A 14,262-nucleotide genomic window follows, 5' to 3' on the forward strand; every position below is an offset into this window, starting at 1 on the left:
ACTAAAAGTATTTATTGCAGCAGGGTAAACCTGTTTTGTGGCATATCTAAAGTAACCACACAGAATATCATAAAAGCAGCAAATAGACATGTTGTGAACAGAGAAAATAAAATGAATATTTCTAACATGGTTAAAATGTAATTAAAAACCTACATCTATGCCCAACACTAGGAGGGCATGGAAAGTAGAACCTGCAATCTAGTCTTTCTTAGGGAGAAGCAACGCACTGCATACCTCGTTAACAGCAAAAGCAGTATCTGTGGGGCATGAAGACAGTGCTCGCTGGGAAAAGAAAATATGCCGTGGAGGCGTCCTTTTGTCCTGGACTTACCTTGTTATCTGTATCAAGTATGATGCAGCATCTTCTTGGTGTGCTGGCAGCAGTAAAGTCCGTCTCCGGCAGTATCTTGTCCGATAATCTGGGCGAAGGACCTTTCCTGACAAGTGGTCAAGGGGAAGTCCTTATATATGAAGTCTTATCAGATATTAGAATACGAAAACATAATTTAATTTAAATATGCACAATATACAATACGAGCAGTGGGTGATCTCTATTTTAGTGATGTGTCTGAGTGGTATGAAGAGGCCTGTGTCAGGATTTAGAATTTGGGAAAGCTCCTGCTCTTTCTACCTGTCCGTGCTATAACAGGTTGTAAGCGGGTCGCACAGAGGACACGAACACGGGAGGATGGGGTGAGGCGTTTTATTGAAGGTTCACAATAAAGTCCGCGATGGGTTTTCCCTCGGTGGTAGGATGTCAGGGTCGGGGCGCTGTTCTTGGTCTTCGTGGGCTAGCGTCCCTCTTCTTTCTTCTCCCGGTTTCCCGTAAGGAGGGCTCTCGCCGTGCCAATGGAAAGAAAGAAGGAGAGGTGGCTGTTAGGAACGAGTGTTCTGTTTATCACGCTGTATAAGGGAGGGGAGTGAGGGTAATAGACTCGTGATAAGGTGCTCTCCAACGAACGGTCGTGAAGGGGGTGAGTGAAAGGGAGGACGTGCAGTACTAGGTACGGCGGTAAGCGGCGGCGTTCAGTGGCGCTCTCTCCTCTCCCGCCTCCCGACCCAACCCGTGAAGCGATCCCGTACCTGGGATAGCCACGCACCTCCTCCTGGGGCGTGGCTCGGCGGAGCGTGAATGCCGCGGTCTCCTGCCTCCGGCCTCGGTTCCTCCTCGCGTCCTCTGCTCCTCTTCGGTCCTTCGCTTCGCTCTGTCCCGTCTTCTTCCTCCGGTTCACCGTCGTGCTCTGTCTCCTTCCGTCCTCCGGTGTCGTCACACGCCACTGTCTTCTTCTCGCGGGTTCTTATTGGCGACTGGCCGTCTACGGTGGAGTAGAGGGCGGGGCTATCCTGGAAGACGTCCCAATTAAAGGCACAGTGTTCCGTGCTAGTGCCGTCTGACGTCTCTGCTGGCCACGGGTCGTCCTGAGGGACACAAAACAAGTCACTGGTCAGTTCAGGAGGGGACCACCATTCTCCTCCTTCCAGTACGGAGTCCGGGTGGTCCCCGTGACACAGGTCCTTGTTGCTGCCTCCCCTTTCTGTTTCTTTCCTCCCTGATCCCGGGGTGTTGGCCGACCATGGTATTTGCTTACGCTGTTTTTCTGATACTGGTGTTCCCTTTTGACCAAGCAATGGGATGGGGGAGTCGGGATTTTTTTTTTCTTGTTACTTTGATGATTTAGCATAAACTCTTGTTTGAAGTAGTATTGCTAAAGCACGGACACTGCACAGATCTTTTTCTCACCTGCCTGGGGTGCATGATGTCATGGTACGGTAATATTATAGCTGCTCTACATGTTGCAGTGCTTCTTGTACTGTGCGAGTGGATATCTAGTATGTTGATGTATCACTATTTCTTCATTGCCAATGACAATGTCAATTGTGTGTGTCTGTTACAATGCAACAGACAGCGAGGTGTACAGAGCCAGCAACTGTAGCAGAGCAGAACATTGCAGAATAGTAGCTACAGACGTGTCACACATGCACGCACATACACACAGAACAGTTGCAGTATCAACCCAATGCCACTGCACTGTGTCCTATTAGACACTTACATGTGAGTCATCACAAATGTCACTGTAATGTAGAAAGCTGAGCTTGAAGCAGCACGGTACATATCTACTGTGTGTCGATACAAAGCTGGGCTTTTACCAACCCATTGCTCTACCATGTTCTGTCAGAGAGCTGACCTTGAATCAGTCCACTGCAACTTGCATGCCATGTTAGCAGCAGCTAGTGTTTTACATGCCGCTACACTGTGTGTCACCAGAATGCTGAGACAATGTGTCCCAGCATACATGAGTAGTAAGAGGGTATTGCTTCCATCAAACTGTCCTGGCCGCAAAAGTGACAGGTCTGGTCGCAAACGCTGGCTGCAAAAGTGACAGGTCTGGTCGCAAACGCTGGTCTTAAATTTGACAGGTCTAGTCTTAAATTTGACAGGTCTAGTCTGAAACTTCTGGCCTTAAATTTGACAGGCCTGACAGCAAAAATGGACATGGCTGGCAGCAAACTCCTGGCCTTAAATTTGACAGGGCTGGCCGCAAACGCTGGTCTTAAATTTGACAGGTCTAGTCTTAAATTTGACAGGTCTAGTCTTAAACTTCTGGCCTTAAATTTGACAGGCCTGACAGCAAAAATGGACATGGCAGGGGGTTTGCAGACAGCTGCAGGGGGAACAGCTGCGGGGCAGTCCTGAGTCTCCCCAGCCCAGGGCCTGGGAGGAAGGCTATGGCATGTAGGTGTCAAAGTGGTAAAGGGTCCTCACAATCCTTCCTCTGGCAGTTCTCCCAAAATATGCTAATACAAGCCCATTATAAAATATAAACCCCAGCCACCAAGGAGCTTTGAGATGCGAAAAAGACAGGTGTCCTGTAGAGCCAAAGCTTCCCATGAGAACCTGAAACAGGGTGTCAGCTGCTAGGATGTAATTCACACAAACCCACAGCCCCTGGTCCCAATTTTGACAGGCTAGTCCCAAGTTGACAAGGCTGGTTGGAAATTTGACAGCTCTGGCAGGAAAAAACTCTGGCCTTAAAAATAAAAGACAGGTGGTGGGTTTAGGATTGGAGCTAGACCCTGTTCCCGGGCTCCCTACTTCCCAGGAGGAGGTTTCACGCAGGTGTGAAGAGTTTTGGGGATGGCCACCCAAGCCCCCAAAGTAATAAATGCTGTACTGGTTATACTGTACAAGGATAGAAAAAAAGGTTCCCATCCAATGACCTACAGGACATTGTTCTAAACACTCCTCAAGTCATAAAGGGTGTGTGGGGGGCTTCTATTAGCCTGCTAGGACCAGTATAAAAGGGCCCCTTAAGGAACACTGTCAAACACCCATTCAAAAAACCCTTGAGGAGCGACTGGCGTGGATTGCTCTGCTGCACCTTGTGGATTTCTGCACCAACAACCCTTCAAAAACCTTTGGGAGTGACTGGCCTGGATTGCTTTGCTACACCTTGTGGATTTTTTGCCCCAGCACCTATTCAAAACCCTTGGGAGTGACTGGCCTGGATTATCTTGGAGGTACAGAGCCAACCCTTGAAACTTAAGGCAAGAATGGAGCTGAGCAACTTCTCCCAGATTGAAGCCGCCTGTCAACATGTAAATGAGGTAAATAAAGGATGACGCAAATTATGTATTAGGGTGTATATGCAGGTTTTAAAAAAAAAGGTGTACTTTAAAAAAAAATGCTAAATAGTACTATGTAGGTTGGATTGTAAACTGTTAATCTTTAAGTCTATGTGTTATGTTTAATGGTGACACTGAAGTTTTTTACAAGACGTGAAATGCAATGTAAATGTGTTTAAAGTGAATAAAGGTTTTGTTGAGGTGCTTAGTTTAAAGCTGTGTGTTTGTAGGTATTTAATGTTAATGGGGCTGGGTGTAGGGTAGAGTTTACAGGGTTTGTATTTAAGGGGCATAAGGTTGTAGGCCTTAGGAGGGTACCTGCAGAGGGGTAATGTGTATTTTACAGAGCCTAGAAACATTTAAACAAGCTGTTATACATTTAATGGCAATAAAATGTTAGAGGCTACTGCTGCTTTAAGTGTGGTTGGGCACAAACATGTAATGTACAGTTCATACAGGTCAAAATCAATAAAGCCTTTTTTTTGTACTCACCAAGCCGCTGTTTTGAGGGGTAGAAGTAGGGGTCTGTAGCCGTGCGGGAGACCCTGTAGGGGGTTGAGTTGGAGGGGTCCATGGTTCCTGGGTGGCTCAGGGTCCTTGAGTGCCTCGTTTTAAAAAAACACCCCAAAGAGACCTAACGTTGTTGGAGTTGCTGGCTCTGATCATGGGCAGGGCGCGGCGGGTCCTGGTGGGCTCAGTGCCCCAGCATGCGGTGTGTACCGCTTTTTGTTTAACCCCTTCCATGCTCATGACGGAACGATTCCGTCATGAGCATCGGTTGAGCTGTGCTCATGACGGAACCGTTCCGTCATGGCCCCGCCCGCGCTCGAACCCTTCAGCACCGCGGGGGAATCCGCGCAGCGCTGAAGGGGTTAAAAAAATTAACCCTGAGCCCGCTTCTGCAGGGCGCTGCTCGGGGATGAGGGGTCCTGGCGTGAATGCGGTCTTTGCAGCTTTTTTTTTTTTAAAAAAAAAAGTCACCCCGAGCCCGCTTCTCCAGGGCGCTGCTTGGGGTGTGTGGGCAGGGCTCGGCGGCTCCTGGTGGGCTCCGTGCCCCAGCATGCGGTGTTTGCCGCTTTTTGTTTAAAAAAAATTAACCCAGAGCCCGCTTCTCCAGGGCGCTGCTCGGGGATGAGGGGGCCTGGCGCTGGTGTCCGTGTGGGGCTCCGGGCCCCGAATGCTGTCTTTGCCGCTTTTTTAAAAAAAAAAGTCGCCCGAGCCCGCTTCTCCAGGGCGCTGCTCGGGGTGTGTGGGCAGGGCGCGGCGGGTCCTGGTGGGCTCCGTGCCCCAGCATGCGGTGTTTGCCGCTTTTTGTTTAAAAAAAATTAACCCCGAGCCCGCTTCTCCAGGGCGCTGCTCGGGTAAGAGGGGGCCTGTCGCTGGTGTCCGTGTGGGGCTCCGAGCCCCGAATGCTGTCTTTGCCGCTTTTTAAAAAAAAAAATCGCCCCGAGCCCGCTTCTCCAGGGCGCTGCTCGGGGTGTGTGGGCAGGGCTCGGCGGGTCCTGGTGGGCTCCGTGCCCCAGCATGCGGTGTTTGCCGCTTTTTGTTTAAAAAAAAATAACCCGAGCTCGCTTGAGGAAAGCGCTGCTCGGGCATGAGGGGGCCTGGCGATGGTGTCCTTGGGGGCTGGGCTGGGTCCTGGGGTATTTTCAAACAGCCCCCACGTGGATCCCCATGAGCTGCGACAGCATGGCTGCTGGCCGCTTCTCCGGGACTGCTGGGGCATGGACCGCCCCCTTCAGTGATGTCACCAATGCATCACTGAAGGGGCGGCCCTTGCCCCAGCAGCCCCTGTGTATGTTTTTTTTCTTTATTGATACCCCCAGAGCCCTCTTGAGGAAGGCGCTGCTCTGGGGTGAGGGGGCCTGGCTCTGCTGTCCGTTGGGGCTCCGGGCCCCGAATGTTGAGTTTTGTTTGTTTTTAAACGTCCTTTTAAAACTGCAAGTACTACAAAGAATATGATATGTGTGTGTGTGTGTGTGTGTGTGTGTTTGCACACCTCTTAACAGTTTTTAAAATGCCTACAAGAATTGTTTGAAATTGTAATGCTTTGTTTATGAAAGGTGTTTTAAAACCGGTGCTTTTATTTAATGTTTAATACAGATGCAAGACCCTGCAAATGCAGCAGTTACATGTGTACCCCTGGCGCTGGACACCGCTGTAATAACTAGCAACCCAGTACAGTTGACAACACCGCAGCCAGGTATATATATTAGGAGTTGTGTAGTTCTACGTAGTTTTGTAAACCAATAACGCATAAGTTCTCTTTTTTCTAATATGGTTCTCATGTATGTATGATTTTACAGCTTATGATCCCGACCTACAACAAGTTTTTGAAGAGCTATTGGTGTACATCGAGGCTCAAGGAGCTATGAACACTGCGCAAAACACTACAGTTCCTACAAGTAATTAAAAAGACCGCTGTTATTTAAACTGTCTAAGGCGCTAGGGAGCTGTCGGGGTAGGCCAGAGTTCTGACCCTGAGGGTGTATAGGAGGACTCTGCCGAAAGATGCCTAATTTGGGGTATTATGTTTTTTTACAGGGGCCCCTACGTTATGCCAGGACGGCAACACGTGCCAAGAGGCGGCGCAGCGTTCAAAAGAAAGCCCTTTGAAGAGGAAAGCTTCAACTTCTAAAGTGGGACCCTTGTCAAAGAAAGGAGCTGCAAAAAGACCTCTACCAGGTGTGTTTGTTACAAAAGGGTGTGAAAAGTACTAGCGGTGTTACAGACTCTCAAGCAGAACGGCTTGTAGCAATGCCTATATAAAAAGGTGGCTGTGTAGAACTCAGGATGGTGTTCTACTTGTGCAAGCAGTAGAAAATCGAGTGATGCCTTTGCCTGTTATACGTTCCAACTTTTATAATATTGATGGAGTGATCTATTGTAGGCATTTTATCTCTGCCTTTGTCATGTTTACATTTTGTGGTCCATGTTTCATTTATTTATTTATATGGATCCTTGGTATGGGCATTCACAAAATTATCGGTTTTCTTCATAACTGTTTATACGGCACGTAGTGTCCCAATACTTTGACCCAATGAATTTTACATATTTTATGTATTTTAATACCTCTATGGCCCATTCCTCCCTCTCTTACTTTTTTGCTGTTTCACATGATTATGTATTTTACATCCATTAGATGGCAAAGTAAGAAAATAAGAAAGAGAGTGAAACAATGTTTATAATTGTTTGCGTAATTTGAACATGTGTATTTTACATGATGATTTATTCTGTCTTCTATGTTCATTGTGATGACGTCATGATCAATTTTTGAACTTGCACTTTAAAAGCTCAGGCTTCCCAAGACAGCGTCATGTGATCAAGGCCTCTGGTAGTCCGAAACGCGTCATGGCGGCTATTTGGGTTTTGGAGTAAATAAAAACCAACAGCACTTATCTCTGGGTCCGTGTTCGTCTCTTGCGCATACAGGTTGTGCTATTGTCTATTGTCGAGGCGATTCCTTGTGGCATATATATATATATATATATATATATATATATATATATATATATAATTATATTATATCTACCTTTCACAACGAAGCGCATAATATGTCTTCCATGTGCGCACGGTGCGCGAAGCGCATCGTGCGTACATGGCCCATCCAGCGTAACGTGGGCACGCGGTGCGCGTAGCGCACCGCTTGCCCACCATGCGTGCACGGCACTAACTGCGTAAAGTGGGCGCGCGGTGCGCGAAGCGCACCGCGTGCTCACTGTGCGCGCACGCCACGAATGGCGTAAAGTAACTTAGCATTTAAAAAAACGTACAAATTCACTGAAAAAACCATAGGTTTCACACACGTTATAGTCAGGAATTAGCATTTAAAAAACCTTGCAAATTCACTGAAAAAACCATAGGTTTCACACATGTTATAGTTAGCTGGACATTTTACTGATAAAAAACCAATGAAATTCCCCCGTTATAGTTAGTGCAGGCAACTATAACCCACGCGACCGCAATCCTCTGCTGATGACATATGTGTCTTTATGAAAAAAAAATATTTGTAATATATGTATAGCTAAAATTTAATGGAAGAAGATATGGGCAAATAAGTGTCTAAATACAGTATTAGCATGAGCAGAGGATTGCGGTCGCGTGAGTTATAGTTGCCTGCACTAACTATAACGGGGGAATTTCATTGGTTTTTTATCAGTAAAATGTCCAGCTAACTATAACATGTGTGAAACCTATGGTTTTTTCAGTGAATATATATATATATATATATATATATATATATATATATATATATATATATATATATATCTGTTTATATTTTAGAAGCGTCTCAGAAACATGCGACTGATGGGGGGTCGGCGCAGCCCTTAAGGGACATAACAACAGTCGTCCAGAACAACAGAAGCGGCGCAAAAGGCGTGAGTAGGAGTGTACGCCAGGAGAAACTCTCTACGTACTACACCCCAAACAACAGGTTGAACATTCTGCACAGGGGCAGGGTCAACACTGGCGGAGTGCTTACAAGCACCGATAACAAAGGGGCGGGTCTGTGTAAAACAGCTACAAAGGGTCTGAGCCCTCTCAGGGTATTAAAAGGGAAAGGTGTCTCAATCACAGACCTCATTAAGAAGGAACATAGACACTCTGAGAACCGACCCAACCCTTTAAAACGTGTGAAGTCCATCAAGGTATTCACAGAGCCCCAATCCGAGCCCTTAAACCTCAAGAAGACAGTACAGGTGCTCCCAGAGGTCCAAGCCACGCTGTTAAGCCCTGAGAAGAAGAACCCGAGGACCCCTGAGCCCCAAGATAGCCCCTTAGACTTATCTGTAAAAAAGGATGCTAAGCCCCTGATGAGGTCTATACACCCAAGAGACCCATGGCAGCGATAGATGTACCGGCGGGTGTAGAAGAGGTGGCGCCGCCGCAACCCCCTAAAACAACGCGCCTCTCAAGAAAATATCTGAAGCTGAAACCGGGGGTCCCTAAGTTGCAGATAGCCGCGGTCCTCAGCAACCCTGAGGCTGCGTGGTGCCACCCTGCGTCCTGAAACCCCAGACATTGGCAAATCAAATAACTGTGCCTGTAGAGGTGCACGCCCCTGAGCAGACGCCAAAGCCGTTTGTAAGTGTTCAGGCTCAGCCAAGGATCTCAACAGTGGATAATACGCATCCCCTAGAAGGTCCTTCTAGCACGGATACCTACGCACTCAGGCTGATGAGGGGGTTGGTAGACAGCATAGGTAGAACCCCAGAAGAGGCGTACCAAGGGTCTTTGAGCACAGAGGGTTTACAGAACACCGGTAACCAGGCACAACACCCTAACACAGACATTTCAGCGAGGCCCCAGGATTACAACGACAACTCCTCACAATCCCCAGACCCTTTGTCCCCTGGTACCCCACCGGGAGCATACGACCCTACCAGCCCCACGGCCATCCCCTTGTACAGTCCTGTGTCCAGCCCCGTGGCCTTCCCCGTTGTACAGGCATGTGTCCAGCCCCGCTGCCATACCCGTGTACAGCCCTGTTTCCAGCCCCGCGCCCGCTATTGGCAGTATAGATGGTGCTGCGGAGTTGCCGCCATTTATAAGACCGCGCAAGCCGTGCCCCCCTAAGCAGGGACAAGATGTGTCTGTAAACGCAGAAGATGTATTCAAGGCTCATGTAAAAGAGATGCAGATGGCTGTTCGAAAATTAAGGCGTCAGGGGAGCCGCGCAATCATAAGAATGGATATGGGGTTTTCCAAGCTCTGTAACAAGAGGGAGGCCCAACATCTGATCGCGGCAAGGACTGGGCTGTGTAAAAATGGGGTCATACAGATGTGTCAGACAACTGTGGCCGACATACATGGTATACAATGGTGACTAAGACAAGACCAGCCCCTAAAGACCCCCACAACGACTGGTGCTCATAAGCGGCCTCTAAAATATAGCCGTCAGGTCCAGAGGTTAGTGACAAAGTCTGTACGCTTCTTAAAACTGCTCAAGCAGCGCCCATCTGCTGCCCCACACCCCCTCAGACAAGACCCCACTGTTTCCCCACATCCCCTCAGACAAGACCCCGCTGTTTCCCTAAACCCCTTCAAACAAGGTACCGCAGCTTCAACAGCAACGCCTGAAACACTTAAACCAACACTTCACCACCGACAATACATAGGGTCAGGGTCTAACATACCGAGGGTCGGCCATTTGAAGGGGGTAGGGGGGCTGGCTTTAAAACTCCAAACACCACAGCATTCAGAAGGACCTAGGGGTGGAACTGTAGCGGCGGCCTACATGAACAAGGCGACCAATGATACCGGCCTACCTGTTCAGATAGGCGGGGGTTTTGTATCTAGAAAAGCCTGGGCCCGTAAAAAAAACCAAAAGTGGCTTAATAGTACAAAGCAACGACAGCTTTTAATACATAAGATGAAGAAGCGCTACCCGCAGGTTTACAAGGACCCCTGAGACAGATCCCACCCCGACCCCCCAAAATGACACATCAGAGAACACCTCCACAAATCACACTCCCACTGATGAGGGACCTGAGCCCTTGTTTTTAGAGAGTGTTAGAAGTTACACTCGCGAAGTAGAGAGGTTTAGGGCCGTAGAACACTATGAGGAGTTTAGATTTGTTAACCTACACCAAATAACATCAACCACTCATGGTGTTCTAGCTATACATCAGGCTGTGCAGGCGCTCATAGAAAGGTTGTTACACGATGTGGGGCCTAATGACTCCGCTTCCAGGGGCAGGGTTTTGACACTCCTTTGTTCACCAGGCGGAAGACCCGAGATGTTTTTGACGCTGTGCAATTTTTAGAAAACCTCTCAAGGCTTTTACAGAGTAAGGCTGAACTAGTCGCCTATGGCACTTTTAGAGTCATAGCCCTTATTGTACGGGGGCGTGAGGGGGGAGGTGTTTCCAGACCCTTAAAGAGCATACTATACAGTAAACTAATTGGTAAGAAACAGAGGTGGCTGCTCAACTTTAGCAACGCCTCGGCCAATACATGTCTGGCGGCCAGCATCGTGGGGCTGCTGATGGATCGCAAGACCCCTGACGCTGTCATCATGTCTAGAGCTGCTGAAGCCCATGAGGTTCTTGAAATACCTCCTGACCGAATGGTCGGCTTTGGCGATATAGGTCTTTTTGAGAACTATTTCGCCGTGACGGTGAAAGTTCTTTATCACAACGGTTCCTGGAAGTACTTTACAACCGGGGGACCTGTGAGAAACAAGACCGTATATGTCCTCCACGTTGAAAATCATTTTTACGGCATCTTGAACCTTAAAGGTTTTCTGGGAGCCAAGTATGTGTGCACCCACTGCGACCATATATACACCAATAAAGCATGTCACAAGTGTGAAATGCATTGTAAGATGTGTCAGAGGGCCGGTTGTATAGAAGACGCCGCCCTGAAGGTGAGGTGTGGCACATGTAGGATGTTTTGTCGCTCGCAAAACTGCTTGAGCATACACGAGAAATCTTACAACTGCGTCCCTAAAAAGGACTGCACCGAGTGTGGGCGATATGTACCAGTGGATCACAAGTGCAAAGGTATGATATGTCCCCGCTGCCACGTGTCTTACAAGGCCGGCACCAACCACCAGTGTTATATGGTTAAAGGTCCACCGCAGACCAAGACCGAAGACTATATAGTATTTGATATAGAGTGCACACAAGAGACGGGGGTACACCAGCCTAACTACATTTACGCACACCATCTAACCTCCGACGACAGTTGGGAGTTTGAGGGCCGAACGTGTGTTGGTGATTTCCTAAGCACTTTCATTCAAGCCAAATTCCAAGGATATACCATGCTCGCCCACAACTCGAAAGCCTATGACTCCTTCTTTATTCTACGCGACATGATTCGTGAAAAGATACAGGTGGAACTCATAACCCAGGGTTCTAAACTGATGCTGATGACGTATGCCCTTTAAAAATACGGTTCATAGACACCCTGAATTTCCTCCCCATGAAATTGAGCATGCTGCCAAAGGCCTTTGGGTTCCCAGGCTGTAAAGGTTATTTTCCACACTTTTTTAACACCTGGGCTAACCAGAATTATGTGGGATCTATGCCTCCTCCTGACAGCTACGGGGTTGAATACATGATGCCTGATGAGAAAGTGCGCTTTCTACAGTGGTACTCTGAAAACCGTGAAAAGGAGTTTCACTTTCAAACAGAGTTGAAAGCTTATTGTCAGGCTGATGTAATGATCCTCCGGCAAGCTTGTAACCTCTTCAGAGATGTTGTGGTGTCTATGACTAAAGAAGTCACGGTCTTGAAACCTAAGACAATGCCTAAGAAAGTCAAGGCCTTGACATCCAAAACCCCTAAAATACAACAAGCGTTCGAATACATAGACCCATTTCAAAACGTCACTCTGGCATCCATGTGTATGTCCATCTACAAACACATGTTTTTAGTGCCGGAAACTATAGCTCTAGTACCGCCAGACCTCTATAACGGTAAACAGAAACGTTATTCAACCCCCTCTATCCAGTGGCTCATGCACATCTCTGAGAAGGAAGACATCCAGATTCAACATGCCTTACAGGGTGGTGAATACCGCTTGGGACCCTATTACCTGGACGGGTACTCTGTAATTAAGGGTGTGCCGACAGCCTTTGAATTCAACGGTTGTTTTTACCACGGCTGCCCCAAGTGTTAAAAACCCCACGAGTATAACAAAATGCTGGGTGCCAAATTTGAACACTTATACAGACGTACTCTGACAAAGGCCCAGTATGTTGAAAATCAGGGCTTTGCTATGAGAGTTCTTTGGGAGCACGAGTGGTTAGACATGTTAAAAACTGACACAGACCTCTGCTCGTTTCTTAAGACTCATGATTTACCCACACCTTTGGAGCCCCGAGATGCCTTATTTGGGGGGCGTACAAATGCCATACAACTGTACAAGGCCGTTGGTGAGGGTGAGAAAATACACTACTATGACTTCACCAGTCTGTACCCTTTTGTGAACAAAATGAAGTTGTACCCACTGGGTCATCCCACCATCATCTATAGAGATTTTAAGCCCCTATCCGAATACTTTGGGCTTATCAAATGTGAAATCTATCCGCCTAAGCAGCTTTACTTCCCTGTGTTACCATGTAGAGTCGATGGTAAGCTGATGTTCTCCCTCTGTCGAACATGTGCGATGTTTAAAGAGGTTGCGGGGTGCAGACACACCGATGAACAAAGGATGCTCACAGGGACCTGGTGTAGCAACGAGGTACAAGCTGCCTTAGAGAAAGGGTACAGGTTAGGTAGAGTACACAAAGTGTGGCATTTTAAGAGCACTACAACACAACTCATTGCCCCCTACATTAATTTGTTTCTCAGAGACAAACAGGAGGCCTCAGGGTATCCTGAATGGTGTTCTAGTCAGGGTGCAAAACAGAAATACATCGCAGACTACTATGCTCATGAGGGTATCCGTTTACGCCCCCACCTAATAGAGGTCAATCCTGCACGCCGACAGTTAGCCAAACTCTGTCTCAATTCCTTATGGGGAAAATTTGCACAGTGCACAAACCTTTCAAATACTGCCTTAATATCAGATCCTGATGAACTGTTCAAGTACCTGTTTGCCCCCTGCTACGATGTGTCTAGCTGCGATTTTATCGATGACGATACCGCGGCTTTGTGTTGGAAATATGCCCAAGAGTACCCCACATCGAGTAACAACATAAACATTTTCATAGCCTGCTTCACGACAGCCCACGCTCGTCTAAAGCTTTATGGGGTTATGGATAAGCTCCAGGATCGCTGCTTGTATCACGATACAGATTCAGTGATTTTTCTGAGCAAGCCTGGGGATGAAGACCCTCCTCTAGGAGATTATCTGGGTAATCTAACCAGTGAGCTAGATAAGGATGAATATATAAAAGAATATACTTCCTCAGGGCCTAAAACATACAGTTACCGTACCAACAAGAACAAGGTGTGTATGAAGGTCAAAGGGATAACATTAAATGTCAGCAACACCCTAAAAATCAATTTTGATAGTCTGAAGAATCTGGTGCATGAATACGCTACAGCAGACGATTCTGAGAATGCTAAAACCATAGTTGTGAACCAGCCCTGCATAGTCAGATCCAAAAAGAAGTGGGAAATCACAACCCAGCCTCTACATAAAACATTGCGAGTTGTTTTTGATAAAAGGGTCCTGACCAGCGACTATAAAACACTGCCTTATGGTTATTAGACCCATTAGAGAGACAACCGCCACAGCATGGACACCAGGTTACAGCATCCGTTCTCCTGCGTTTTAGCAGGCCCCTCAAACTGCGGTAAAAGCTACTTTATAAAAAAGCTCTTAGAAAATGCCGACTCTGCTTTATCACAAACCCCTAACAATATTGTATGGCTTTATTCATGCTGGCAGCCTCTTTATACAGACTTGGGCCGTCGGTCCCCCCATATCAAATTTATAGAGGGTATACCGGATAACCTAAACGATGATGAGCTACTGCCCCCAACCCTTGTAAATATGATAATTGTTGATGATCTGATGCGTGAAGGGGTGATCATCCCTAGTTAGAGAGAGCTTTTACTCAATATTCACATCATCGCAATCTAAGCATCTGCTACATTGTGCAGAACTTGTTTTACAAGGGCAAGAACAGTCGGTCTATAGCTCTCAACGCTTTATACCTTGTTTTATTTAAAAACCCCCGTG

The 14,262-nt window shown here is 47.4% G+C and overlaps 1 long non-coding RNA gene across 1 annotated transcript in view; it reads left to right on the forward strand.

Moving 5' to 3' along the window:
- The first annotated feature begins 6,174 nt into the window (after positions 1 to 6,174).
- Positions 6,175 to 14,262, forward strand: part of LOC146871118 (uncharacterized) — a 52,729-nt gene continuing 44,641 nt past the window's right edge. The window contains exon 1 of the long non-coding RNA XR_014980456.1: positions 6,175 to 6,309. This is a non-coding gene — a long non-coding RNA (uncharacterized LOC146871118). The remainder of the gene's footprint in view (positions 6,310 to 14,262) is intronic.

Source organism: Triturus cristatus, chromosome 1_1 (assembly GCF_964204655.1).
Source record: "Triturus cristatus chromosome 1_1, aTriCri1.1, whole genome shotgun sequence".
Lineage (NCBI taxonomy): Eukaryota > Metazoa > Chordata > Amphibia > Caudata > Salamandridae > Triturus > Triturus cristatus.